The 14,855-nt window shown below is 35.7% G+C and overlaps 1 protein-coding gene and 1 long non-coding RNA gene across 2 annotated transcripts in view; one reads left to right on the top strand and one right to left on the bottom strand.

Moving 5' to 3' along the window:
• MAN1A1 (mannosidase alpha class 1A member 1) overlaps positions 1-14,855 on the bottom strand; it is a 170,497-nt gene that overhangs the window by 91,900 nt on the left and 63,742 nt on the right. The gene's annotated exons all lie outside the window — the stretch shown is intronic.
• LOC145522063 (uncharacterized) lies at positions 8,213-13,113 on the top strand. Its single transcript, XR_014065883.1, has 3 exons — positions 8,213-8,790; positions 9,724-9,811; positions 10,189-13,113. It is a non-coding gene; the product is annotated as an uncharacterized LOC145522063 (long non-coding RNA).

Genomic DNA, 14,855 nt, shown 5'->3' with positions numbered 1-14,855 from the left:
GATCCAAAATAGATCCCAAGATCCAAACTTGATTCCACCAAGCTTTGACTGTTCTTCTGGGTAATCTCTTTTATTATTGATTTGTTTAAAAACATATTTAAATTCTAAAGACACACAGAGGTGTATACATATCTTCCCACCCACAACACACATGCCTACAGAATGCATAACTAAAGACACACTTCCCAGTAATTACCATCTAGTCAAGAAACAGGGCTCTGTCAGCCCCACTAGAGGCCATCTATCTGTGTGCCTTGTCCCAACCATTACTCCTTCCCTCTCTCCAAAAGTAACCACACCCTGGCATTTATTCTTAACATTTCTTTATCAACCAACAGCACATCCTTAGCCACTATAGTCAGTCTTGCCCACTTAAAAAAAAAACCAACAACTACTTAAAGGCTTCTTTTAAACCATAGGCTGCCCCCTTTCCCCTTTCATTTAATTTATCTGGACAAATTTAAGTCATTGCAAATCTAGGAGCCTCATTCTGCCCATGTATAGTGCAGTTCAATATGTTCTTCTCACAGTGTTTCTGACAAATTACAAGCTGGATCCAGAGACTTGGTTCCTTTGACAAGGTTCTAGGTGATACGTTCTTTTATCAGGAGGTTTGTATGTGGTTTGCTTTCCTTTTGAGAAGTCAGCAGCACTGATAATCATGGCCTGGATCCATCAACTCATCAGGAGTTGTACAAACGGGTGTGCCTTCACCTTTATCATTTTACTTTCATTTATTAACAGAAATAATTTTATTAAGACATTTGGCTTATCTACCACTTGGTTTCCTGTGATACAGTTCACATAGGAAAGGCAAGTCAAAGGCTTGGTTCTTTTACCAGTTTTCATGGTAATAAATTGCTTTCCTTTCATTCTTTGAAGGTGACCAATTGGTTTTGATTTTTAATATCATTAAGAACCTACAAACTTAAACATATTTGGTGGGTGTTAATCTGTTACATTTCTTACTTATGCTGAAACTCAAAATTTCCATCTTTTGCTGGAGGAAGTCTCTTTTAAGTTGGCCCCTGTATCCTTTTGACATTACTCTTGTAGTCTTTGTGTCTTTGTCACCTGGTTTGATGTTTCAGAATGATACTGTACATTTTTTATTTCAGCCATTTCTCAGAAGCCCTGGTTAGTAAGGAATCAGAATTCAACACCCAGTCTGGGAATACTTCACTGTTTCTAGGCCTTTTCAGGGGATACACACACATATTTATATATTTTAAGATATAGTATCTCATAAATTCTTACTAATATTTTCAATTAAATCTCAAAACTACAGTGTTTTTCTTTTTAAAACTTTCATCATATAATTTACCCATTAAAGTATACATTTCAGTGGTTTTAGTATAGTCATACAAAATTGATTCCCACAATAAATTTTAGAACATTTTTTATCACCCATCCCAAAGAAACAGCATGTTCATTAGCAGTCACTCCTCATTTCCTCCAACCACTTCAGTCCTATGCAACCTCTAATCTACTTTCTGTCTCTACAAATTTGCCTACTTTTGACATTTCATAAAAATGGACTCATGATACACACTCTTTGGCTGTCTGAAGCTTGTCGCTTGGTATATTCATCAGGAAGGGCTCTTGGAAACAATACTCCCCAAGTTCCTGCATGCAGATAATAGTTTGTCAGTGCCGTTTACACCTGAAAGTCAGTTTTGCTGGGTATAAATCCTTGTTTCTCATTCTTGCTACAGCTGCCAGAATTGCCTTTGAATTTGTCGTTAAAATGGGAGATCTGTTTATAATGAAAAGCAATCTGCATTCAAATTTTGCATAAGGAAGGAGTTAAGACTGTGGGTATTCATAAGTAAAGAACCAGTGCATATTCGTCATTGTTTCTGTGTCTGGAGCAGTTTATCGTTTTCCTTGCAGAACTTCTCTAGTTTTTAGCATCTCCCTTCCACTATCAACCAGCCAATTCATCTTCCATAGGACACAAGGTTTTTCCAGAGCATAAAGAGGCCCAACTTTCCTATTTCTATTACACTCCTAGGTATTTACATATCTGGACAACCTAAGAAGCACAAATCTGTATTTCACCAGAAGGAGTCACTGAATTTACACCCAAAAACAAGTTAAGAAGTTGTGAGTTATGAGGAGGAAACTTCTCCAACACACCCACTCCTCCAACTTACAACATTCTGTGAACTTGAAAAATCAATGTTTCATAGTTCCAGAATACTGCATTTAGAGGATACTTAAAAAACATTTATTTCCCATTCCATAACTGCAAATTAATGAAAAAAAAATCTGAAAGTGATAAAATGTCTTGTTCAAGGTAATGCAGTGAGTGAGGCAACCACTAAACGGGTCTGAGAAGACAGGATTCCAGATTCTAAGAGCAACGTTCCTTTCACTCCATACGAGCTACTTAAGCTCACTTGGTAGATGCCTCCAAAACAATGAATATTTCACATAGCCCCCTGTTTACAGATGATTTACATGTAGGCCCCAAATGTGGCAACTTCCTTGAGAAATACAATTTAACTAACGAGAGCCTCATATCATTACACAGAAGTCTATTCCTATTACAGGGTCACAGGGAGTAGCTAATACTCATAAATGGAAGGAGAGGCAGAGTTTTAGGGTGAGGAGAGAGTGAAGTGAAAGACATTTGGCTTTTCATCACATCTATAAATTCCTCCAAACATTTTTTAAAAGTAAAGTATTTCAAAATATAGAAACTGCCAGTATCTGTGTATCCATAAGCAAGTTCTATCAATTCATATAGTTACATTTGCTTTGGATTTTAGAAGTCTCATGAGTGTCTGGTACTCTATACGCTCCACTTTTTTTTATAATCACTTCCTTTATTTCACAGACAAGGTTTTCCTTTTTCCCTGGCTCATTACTGAACAGCTTTTCTCTTACTCTCTTTTCAAGCAAGCATGCATGTTTTTGAAGTTTCTTAAGGATATTTACTGCTCTAACAACAGGAAAAAGGCTCTCTGCTATGTCTTCCTAATACCTTCTTTCAATTAGATCCTGTAGAGAAAGACAAAGTCACAGATTGAGCCAAATGCCTCAGTATTTCCAGATTTCCTTCTATGTTAGTAATGAACACAAACTTTATTACTGAATCTATAATAATAATCACAAGTAATTCCACTCTTTTGGCTTTTAAATGGTTGAGGATGGAAAATGCAAAAAGATTCCCCATGAATGTATTTTTTTAAGAGTATGAAATACTGTAAGTACTATTTGTATCACTATTTTGTACTATTTTGTATCACTTTAGATAGGTGTATGTAACAAAAAAAAAATCTTGTTACTATAATTAGCTTTTGTCTTTTTAAACTGCTCTTGAAAATATAAAGATTAAGGATTTATGACCAATCTGTTTACTTAAACTTTGTGTCACCTCCATTTCCATGTGAATTGAGGATGATACTAACATCTAATAGATGTTGCTGTAAATAAACCCACCATCTGAAATGGAAAGCTATAAATTGACTATAAAGAAGAAAATTCAATTATCACTGAGTAAAGTCATTTTCTTTATGAAACAGATGTCAGAAAGGGAGAAAGGTGACTTTCAAGACTTCACAGGCTGGATTCTTATAAGAAAAGTTTAAAATATTCAAGTTTTAAAAAAGGCTAGAACAGCTGAATCCTGAGGAAGTCTAGGGGAAAAAGTTTGGGAAGAATTTTTTTCAAGTTTATTGCAATTTTTCTTTAATATCTTTCTGATCATAAGATTAGTACTAGCTCACTCTGAAAAATCTGATAAGAAAAACAGAAAGACATGGGAAAGAACACGTAACAATTATAAGCAAATATTGTTTACATTTAAGAATAATTCCCTACGTAGTTATTAAACAAAGAAATACACAAAAGCACTAAGTTCACAGACAAAGAGAACAGAATGGCAGTTGCCAGAAATGGGTGAAGGGAATCAAAAACAATCATATACACATTAAATTTTGCCTCTTGTTTTATTTATCAATATTTGTCTATGTCATCAAACACATTAAAAAGCATAAATTTTAATGGTTGCACAACATGACATTATGTAAGCATTCCATGAACTGCTCCACGATTCTTTACTGTTGGATATTGGAGACGTGTCTTCCTATTTTACTGAGTATATAAAATATATTCATTAACTGCTTTGGCATAATAAGATTACATTTTGGATTACTTCCTTTGGATAGATTCCCCATGTTGAATAACTGGAGCTAAATAAATACCTTTATAGTAAGGATCTTCTTCTATACATAGCACTTAATTGCTTTTTGGAGCAACTAAATCTAGTTACATTTCTTTAAGCAATGTTGAGCAAATTTTTATCCTATTCTCACCAAATTGGGTATTAACATGTTTTCAGTCTTTGCTAATTTCATAGGAAAGAAAGAGGGGAAGAAAGAAGTTGTAAGTGTTGCTACTTTATTGTGAGTATTTATAAGGAGAGTCAGTGATTATTCTGCATCTGTCTGGATATGTGGGTGGGGAGAATGCATTGAACAGGTAAGCAAAACTAGAGGGAAGTGCATGCCAGGCAGTGGTGACATGAGATTGGCAATCTTTGAAAGTGTGGCAACTACCCATTTATCTGAGTACTAGCTAAACCCCATTATTTGAAGTAGCATCTTGAAATTCCATAATGGAATGAACTCCTAGGAAAAACTGGAGAAATGTCAGGTCCCTGGATCTAATCTTAGTTCAACTCAAGGGCCCTGGTTTTGAGTCTTATCTTGTGACAACAGTTAACTTAATGGAAGGAAAACCTATTAGAAAATGGTTCACTGCATATCTTTAATGACTATGAGAAGTAGATATTTTAATCATTTTTTGCAGTTACTTTTATGATATATGACAATAAATATGAGCTTTCCTTCTTCTGTCTAATATAAAAAGCAAGTAGGCAACTGGATTCCAAATTTTTATTCACAGTCGGGAGAAATTTATTAAAGTGCTGTCAACATATGGTAGATTTATGAGCTATTTCTAAGTTCTTTTTGGAATTCTCTAATTATATAAAAGCATTCCAATTGTATTGGTAAACCTTTACAATTTATGTGTTAATAAAGCCAAACTATTTTAATTTCATTTGAAATGACAATGTACTACCTTTTTCCTTCATATTTCTTTATCAAAAAATATGATTCAAAACTTGAAATTATTCTTTTTTCTAAATTGTATACATGTACATCATTCAGTGCTCTCAATTACTACGGTTCTCAAAATATATTTTATTCTGAGGAAGAGGGTGAGAGAATGAAGAATAAAACCACAGAGAAGGAAATGAAAATGCCTGCAACTCAAAGAACTATTTGGAAAAATTCAAGGAAAAGTTTGTTTTGGAAAAAGACATGAATATGATGAATACATAATTTCAAATATGATTGGAATAATAAAAATCTGTTATAAACTCTTAAGTGTTACCATATCATAGCTTAGTTTTCATACATCAATTATTCCTTGTTGCTCAGAAAAGTGGAAGATTTCATGGGTTTCAGAAGATTGCAGCTGGCTCATTACATGTTGAACTGACAAGCAAGTAAATAAGAAAGGAAGATTGTGGTAACTTTGGATTTGGGAATAATATGTGGATACGGTCATTATGCAGACAGAGTAAGGTCTAATTCCAGTTCTCTCACTTACTATATGACTCAGGAATCAGCCAGTCAGACCTTCAGTGTAGCTACAATATGGAGTTTATGAAATCTCTCCAGTATCGATACTGTATACCTGGCATACAATAACCCTAAGATAATGGTCTTACTACCACCATTATCATCATTACCACTGTCCTCCTCCTCTTCTCTGTTCCAAAGAAAAGAGAGAAATCTACTATAAACTCTGAATTCTTAGGTTCCTCTGTTTAGAATGTTATTTTCTCCCAGTCTTCAATGGTGTCATTCCAATCTGAGCTCCATTTCATGCTAAAGCAGTCCTTCTTGTCCCATCCAACTCTGTCACTCCTTATCTCATGATTGAATTGTATTTTCTTCATAGCACTTACTGTTATCTGACATTATACTGTGAACTTATTTAATATTTTATCTCACTAGAATGCACATTTCACGAGAGCAGGGACTTCGTCTAATTTGTGCATCACTGAATCCTCCAGATATAAGAACACAGTTTGGCACGTAATAGATGCTCAAAATTATCAGAGCTGGCACATAGTATTTGCTGAATAAAGATGTGAATCATAAGCAACTAAACATGTTAATAACTGCAAGCCTGACAAGATGAAAGAGCTTTAAAGTTCACTATATCTAATTCTTCAGAGTTAAACTCCCGGTTAATATTATTCTGGGCTTCCCTGGTGGCTCAGATGGTAACGAAAATCTAGTCATAAAGCCCTATATAGCATTATATAGTGACAAAGACTAGATAGCAGAAACTCAACACACATACTATGGTTGTTATTTGAATTAATAGTTAAATCTAAATTGAATAATATGTGTACTTTCTACCTGACCAGAGGAAGTTCATGAGACACAATGGTTTAAAAAAAACAATATTTAATAATTTTAATACCAAGTTAGCTGTATGAATTGAAACACAGAAGTTAGCAGCAATTTATACATTAGAGTAATTGTGGTTATTATTATATCAAGAACTTAAATATGTTAAAATAATATTAAACAAATAAATGCATTAACCAAACAGAACTTAGAAGAAAAGGTGACAATCTCTTTTGCTTATCTGTTCTAACCCTAACTGTAACCTAATGGCATGAATGAAAAACAAAAGTGTTTATAACAAAGAGCTGTGAGAAAATTCTTGGGTTCTCTGCCCCTATCGTTAAATCTCTTGGATTTCCTCATTTTGCAGGACCCTGGAATCAGTCACTATTTGTACTGCTTCAGAAGAACGGGATAACTCAGTTAAAATAAAGATCAATTATTAAGTTAAAAACAAACATTACCCTCAGGGCTTAGGTTCTCTTTACTATCAATGGAAAAGAATTTTCAGCTAAATGATAAGATGAACTTCCAAGTGCAAAATTAATGGTGGTATGTGTCCAGATAAGGGCTTCTCAAGTGGCAATAGTGGTCAAGAACCCACCTGCCAAGGCAGGAGACATAAGAGATGTGGGTTTGATCCCTGGGTTGGGATACATGAGCAGATCTCTCTAGGAGAAACACTTCATGATGTAGCACAAATGGCTGCAGTTACTAGGATAGTTAACCCTAAAATTTGTCAATGAACTACCTTCTAAAATGTTTTAAAGAAAAAACTTTAAAGAAATACATAAAACTATACATCTGCATCATAAAGTGGTAACACCAGACAGCTTTTTAAATGAAATCTTCAGAAGACTTACTTTAGAAGGCACTTGCTATACAGTGAATGTTTCCTCTCCTCCCAAAACTCATATGTGCAATCCTAATCCCTAATGCGATGATAATTTGGAGATAGGTGGAGGCTTCTGGAGGTGGTTTAGGTCTTGAAGAGTAGAGCCCCCTTGAATAAGATTAGTGCCTTTATAAGAGATACCCTAAAGAGCTCTCTCAACCCTTCTGCCATGTGAGGACGCGTAGAGAAGATGGCCATCTCTGAAACAAGAAGCTGACCATCATGAGACACCAAAATCTTCTGGCACCTTGATCTTGGATTTCCCAGCCACCATAACTATGAGAAATAAATGTTTGTTGTTTATAAGCCACCTAGTTTATGATATTCTACCATACCATTATAGCAGCACGAATGGACTAAAGGAAATTCTAAACAAATTCACATCACAATTAAATCTACTACAGTTATCATAGATAAAATTTCATCTAGTTATAGCTGAAAAGAAATAGCTTTGCATAGGTACATAGTTGCATTAAATCTAACTAACTAGTTAACATGCATTTGTTTACATTTCTACTGCCAACTCCAATCATCTGTATTAATTTAAGGCTCTACAGTCATGAATGTTTGTCCAACAATCATATATTTAAATTCCATACTGCATGAATATTCTTCTCCTTTGTAAGTAGTGACCTTTGTTCAGTACATATTGCCATATGGATTTATAAATATTATGTAAACTGTTTATATCTTAGGAAATTTAAAAATAAGTTCACTGATGCTTGGAAGGTTTTCTTTCTTCTTAAGACCAGTTATGTTTTTCAATCAAAATACATTGCACAAGAAGCCATGCAGATAGTTTCTGGCAAAATCTCCTTAGTCACTCATCCTTGTGATGTCATCCTGGATTATGACATCACTCAAAACTGCCCTATTTTTTAGAGCTCTTATTTATACATTCCACTACACAGCCTTAACTTCCAGAATGTCTAGTTATTTGCTAAATTACTGCTACTACTACTATCCTACTTCAACTAAACAAGCAATTTAACCAGTCGATTTTCTGTTACTCACCTGATTTTTTTCACACTGTCTTATACTTATTCTTGGACTTCATGGTCTATAATTTTAATACGCTTTTTTTGACAATACCATATAAAGTCCATGCCTTTTTTGGTGTCTCTGTCTCATCCGTCTAGCAAAACTCAACAAAAACAAACCAACTACCTTCTCCATGCTTGTATCTGAACTGCTGAGCACTGCTGGAGAAAAGGATCATATCTGAGGACTGATGCCACCATGAATTCATGGTCTCCACCAAGATGCTGTCCAGAAACTCGACCACGTTTCTCTAGTCAGCCCTCTCTAGGATGACAATTTCAAAGCATACACAGTCATCTGAAATGTCTATTCTCTTCTTGTGAATCTCAGCAAACACCCTGTCTGATAATTCTTTATATAGTTAACAGGGACCATTGGATAATAAACATATGTTTATTTGCCACCAAATCTGCCAAGGTACTCACATGTATGCCTATTTTCTTCTCTATTCTCTCATACTGCAATGGAGGAGGAAGCACTCTATAAAGTTGTCTGTCCTCTGAATCCTCCCCTCCCCTACCTTCTTAAAGATCTCTTCAATCAAAATCAATTTGGATTATATGCTATTACTCTACCAAAAGTACTTTCAGTAGAGTTATCCGTGACCTCTCTATAGCTATGTCCAAAGACACTTTTCAGTCCTTAGACATCCTGCCCTAGCAGCAACCTTTGACACAACTGAATATTTCCTCATTTTTCAAATATTATTTTCCCTTTGCTTCTGTGATAATCACATTTTATCAGTTTTCCTCTTACTTCTGGGATTACAACTTCCAACTTCTTAGTCTCCTTTTCTAGCTCCTTTCTCTCACTAATGCCTACATGTTTAGGCTATCTCTTTTCAATCTATATATATTCTTAGCAGCCCCATTCCCTTCTATCCATTCAATTATCATTTAGCTGTTGATGACTCATAAGTCTGGGCTTCCCAGGTGGCGCAGTGGTAAAGAACCCGCTTGCTGATGCAGGAGATGCAGGAGATGTGGGTTCGTTCCCTGGGTCAGGAAGATCCCCTGGAGTAGGAAATGGCAACCCACTCCAGTATTCTTGCCTGGAAAATTCCATCCATGGTCAGAGGAGCCTGGAGGGTTATAGTCCTAGGGTCGCAGAGTCAGACATGACTGAGCACCCATGTATGACTCATAAGTTCAAGCCTAGAGCCTACTTGTAGCTCCTGGGTTTGAGATCCCTAATGTTTGGTTGCTGCTTGGTATCCTGAAGCTAGACGGTCCAACTCTGAAAGCCAGCTCTGCTCTTTTGTATGCCCTTGGGTACGTTACTTAACTCTCAGTGCTCTGTGGCTTCATATATAAAATGAGGATAAAAACAATATCCACTTTTACTTTACAGGGCTGTTATAACATCTGGATTAATATTTGTCAATGGCGACTACTTCTCTTGTTCACTGTTTCTGAAGCAGCAAGTGCAGTGCTTCAAAGTAGGTATTCAATCAGCATATGCTGATTCACTCAATACACGAACTTAACAGATGGTAAATTATCCCAATTCTCAGGAATATTCTACCAGTCCCATTAAATTTAAAACTCCTTGCTATAGCTACCACATGATACCTTTCTAAAGGACATCACAGTAACTTCAAAGAAAAAATATATACAGAAATATTTCTGGAAAAATATAGCATTTGTTTTAAATCTCACACATATATACACATACAAATTTGGTATTAGAAATCCATGTCAATATAATTCAGGCAATACAAATGATTTGAAGCATTGGTTTTGACAGGTATTGTATATTGTGAAATGATTCAACATAAATTTAAATGTAAACATATTACCTCATCTTTTACATTAGGTTTTGCAAAACAAGAAGTGCCTGGCCTCAGGAAACACTTTAATCGAAGAGAAAGTGGCTGGACGAAAAACACCAGGTTCACAAGGAGGGCTCCACACAGCAGGGTGATGCCAAAAAGCAACGATCACCTCGTCCACCAGACAACTCAGGGCTGGTGACAGGTGTTTCTGTTCTATAAAGTAGTTTACCTCTGTTTCTCAACTTTGCTCTTTGAAATTTGGAAAGTTAGAGGAGAAGTCTAGAATGCAGATGTTTCTTGGAGAAACAGAATTTTTGCAGACATGTGCTAGAAGAGTAGCCTTTTACTTGAGAAGTTAGTGAAGATATGTATTCCTATCTCACGACGATCCCTATGCCTATCCCTATCTCTACTTATTACCCTAGGGCCACAGGATAGAAGTCTTTTCCTTGTGGTGTGGGCTAATTCCACTTTGGGAACCCTTCAAAAAGGTCTCATTCTCACAAATTCCTATCTTCTGCTTCTCCTGGCACTTGGGAAGGCTACACAGTTTAACCCAAGTCAGTGGCCACTGGGGTGGTCATTAACACTCTTTACTCCCAGGCATGTGGTGGTAACATTGCGTGCCCTCCCCTAACCCTTTAAGTTACAGTGACCAAGTGACTTGCTTTGGCCAATGAGAAGAGAGCTGAAGTAACAGATGTCTTTCCAACAGCTGCATTAAAAGCCAGCATGTGATTTTCTAGGTTTTCTTTTGCTACCTCCTCACCCTCCAACACCCTGACTCCTGTCTTGGCAAATGCAAATGACTCAGATGGCAGCTGGTCCATCTGTGTCTGGGCTCAGGAGAGAGGCTGACGAGAAGCAGAGTCGTGGGCAGACCATGTGGTATGCACAGAACAGAAAGTAGGTAGAGCATATTCTTTTAAACCACTAGGATTTTTGAGGCTGTTATTGTATCATGCTAGTCTCTTCTGACTGATGTGAATCTGCAGTCCTATTTCATAAAGAAACAAGTTAATTTTCTGAGTTTCCCTCTCTTTTAGGTGCCAAGCCCTCTTGTTTGGTTTATCATCTTTATCAATCAGATGCAAATCTATACCAGCTTCGGGCATTTATACATTAGCCATGAATAAGTTTTGGAGCTGAAATTATTGGCACACTGTAGAACTGCTTTCATGAAGTACTGAGATTAAGTTCTCACAGCTAATAAAACTTCGGTGCTTTCAAAAACAATCATAAATACAGGATAGAGCTTTGTACAGAGTGAGACATATAGCAAACCTGAGTTAAGGAGTAGGTAAGATTTCTATAACTCAATATAGGGCAAAAAAAGTAGTATTTTCGTTTGACTGAAGTGTACATTATTTCAGAATCAATTCCACGTACTCCTGCTGCTGCTGCTGCTAAGTCGCTTCAGTCGTGTCCGACTCTGTGCGACCCCATAGACGGCAGCCCACCAGGCTCCGCCATCCCTGGGATTCTCCAGGAAAGAATACTGGAGTGGGTTGCCATTTCCTTCTCCAGTGCATGAAAGGGAAAAGTGAAAGTGAAGTCGCTCAGTCGTGTCCAACTCTTAGCGACCCCATGGACTGTGGCCTACCAGGCTCCTCCGTCCATGGGATTTTCCAGGCAAGAGTACTGGAGTGGGGTGCCATTGCCTTCTCCGTCCACGTACTCCTAGATCCCTTTTAAAGTATAAAATAAACTTCCAACTTAATAAAATATTCAACATGAAACAGTTTAACTCATTAACCATGGAAACAATGACATATTTAAGCAAAATTACTGTCATCTAATATCATTTTGCTAAGTTAAACATTTTTAAATGAAAATATTATTCAGTTTATCATACTCCTTTATTTTATAAAAGTTTCAATAGTAAATTAATATCTAAAGTATATGTAAGGAATATCACTAAATAAACTCTACAAAATTGATGTCCAGCCCTGTAAGCACCCCAAATGTCTGAATCCTATTATGAGAAAAAAAAAATAGATTTTTCTACCACTATACTCACATTCTCAATCTTATTTCCCTCCTCCCCACTCCACAATCCTTCCCCCTTTCTTTAGGTTTACTCTCTTGATATTCTTAAAATTAGAGATATTAACTACTTCTCTTTTTCAGGAAGTTCTTCGGCAATCCTTTCTACTGGTATGTCTGGAGCAATGGATTTCTTTTGGTTAATTTGGGAAAACATTCTTTTGCTGACTTCAAAATGAAGGCTATCTTGGCAGAGTAAACTGATGTAATGTAAAAATCCATTATACATGTTTCCCCAGTCTTGGAGCAGATGCCCTTGTTACTTTTATTCACTGGAAGCTCATTCAATCTTTTTAGCTTTGATGAGTTGACTTTTTGTTTTTCTACTTCACATACTTAAACCATATTAACTGAATGTTTCCTCTGAGAACTAAATACCTGGTTAGTACTAAATGTTCTCTCTCAATTTATAGTTTTTCAAATCAGGAAAAGCTTTCCTAAGTATTTTATTAAATTATCAGTTTTCATAGAGCTTGTTTATTTCCTCTGATCCTCTTATCCACCATAGTGAAATGATGTCCTTTTTTTTTTTAAACTCCCAAACATTTTTTCTTCATACCCTTCCAACACAGCCTCAATTTCCTGTTTAAAAATTATCTATATTTGGTCTTCATTGGATATTGAATTCAAAGCGCATGGAAGACTCCTATCATATCCTCTCTTTCATTTCCCAAGACCCTCACAGGGCCACACTAACTAAAACAGACAACTGACCTTTCTGATAGGGCTTTGTGTCTTGACAAGGGTAGAAAAAAATCAGTGCATATTTATTATTTCTAGGATGTCCCAGAGTGATTGTTGAACTATAAAGATCCTCTCTCTGGCACCTGGAGAGTGTTAGTTTCAATTTGTTCTTCAGCCTTTTTCTACATGTCTGTGGCATGACTGTATCCCATTAAATTAACTTTCTGTTCAACACAACCATTGATTTCTGTGGTAAAACGACCAATAATATTTGATATAGTCATACATATTATTTTCTACATGTATCATTGTCTCTTGAAATGCCTTGTTTTGTATTTGCCAATTTTCAATGTCACTTTTGCTTTGGTTACTCTTACTCAACATTTCCCAAAATTTGTTCTGAGTTACAATGTTTGTAACTCAGTGTTAGCAGATGTTACATTAAAAAAAAAGAGTTTGTAGTTAAGTAAGTATGAGAAACACAAAGATAAATAAAACTAGTTTCATTTTCTGTGATTTGTGAATTTCTAAGAAAAAACATAGGATGTAGTTTTTCCTAATTTAATTTTAGAATGTATACAGATACAGATTTATCCTGCCGTATCTAAGGAAACTGGTGATCTGTAGAACATAATTTGGGGAATGGTATTCTAGATGCTGCTATTTACTATCGTCAACAAGGACTTTAGTTTCCCTTGAACTTGTAATAGTAACAGCAATGCTATCTCTTTTATTTTTAATACTATTTAGTGTTCGGTATTCATCTTATTCTTATCCCATTGGTTTGTACTTTTTGTGGTTATCTGTATTTCTTATACAGACTCTGGAAACCCTGTGACTTGATTTAAAAAAAAAAATACTACAACATATTTTAACTGAGCTAGGGCATTTTAAGTTTTGAAAATGTATTTCATGTGTCTGTTGTTCGTTTGGTAGGTTTAGAAATTCCCTGACGTTCTCCATTATCGCTCAGTGTTTCTACCTGTAATTTTCCCAAGGTATGTAACCCAAAGCAGTGGTTCCTCTTCTGTTTTGCAGCATAAATTTAAGAATCTTCAGCTTGTATCAATGTAGGCCTATACACTTCTGATGGTGATTTATAAGATGTTCTCAGAATATGCCTGAACCTCAGCCATGAAATGAGAATGTTAAACTATGGTGATTTAGCAGTCCCTCTATAAGAGAATTTAGGAAGATGAATTTTCCTAGACTATCTTAGTAATACCTTGATCTACATAAAAGTGTGTAGCATAGAACTTTATCAACAATCAAAACCCAACTAATTCATAATGTGGCCATGTTGATGTTCTTTCTATTAAACGAATGCCTAATTTTTCATTTTGATATGGAGACAAATAGATCAAGCTCAGACTCAGGGTAAATAATTTTTCCTTCCTGAGTTCACTGGTCAAATGAAAGGTAACTGTCAGTGATGAGGTAACTGGTAGGAAAAAAAAGGAAATGATGGTAAAACAGTCTAATACTAATTGTTTCTCACCTGGCAATCCTACTTTAAAGAATAAATATATTTATTGGTTGATTATAGCTACATTATTCAAACTATAGGAATACTGAAAACAACCCAATTGTCCAACATTTAGGGAACAGTTAGCAAAAACTGTGGTGAGAAGATGAATCTTTAAGAACTAAAATTAAAAATATATTCTATATAAACATAGAAAAGTATATAAGAAAGGAAATTAAGCTAATTTTTACCATAAAATTAAAATAGATAAAATTAACACAATGTTTTGCACATAGATAAGGACAAAGCATATATATTAAAGGTCCATCTAGTCAAGGCTATGGTTTTTCCAGTGGTCATGTATGGATGTGAGAGTTGGATTGTGAAGAAAGCTGAGCGCTGAAGAATTGATGCTTTTGAACTGTGGTGTTGGAGAAGACTCTTGAGAGTCCCTTGGACTGCAAGGAGATCCAACCAGTCCATCCTAAAGGAGATCAGTTCTGGGTGTTCATT

This window comes from Giraffa tippelskirchi, chromosome 9 (assembly GCF_054371585.1).
Source record: "Giraffa tippelskirchi isolate mGirTip1 chromosome 9, T2T-mGirTip1v1.2.pri, whole genome shotgun sequence".
Classification (NCBI taxonomy): domain Eukaryota; kingdom Metazoa; phylum Chordata; class Mammalia; order Artiodactyla; family Giraffidae; genus Giraffa; species Giraffa tippelskirchi.
Note: the sequence above shows the minus strand (reverse complement) of the source record. Positions and strands in the feature narration are given on the sequence as shown.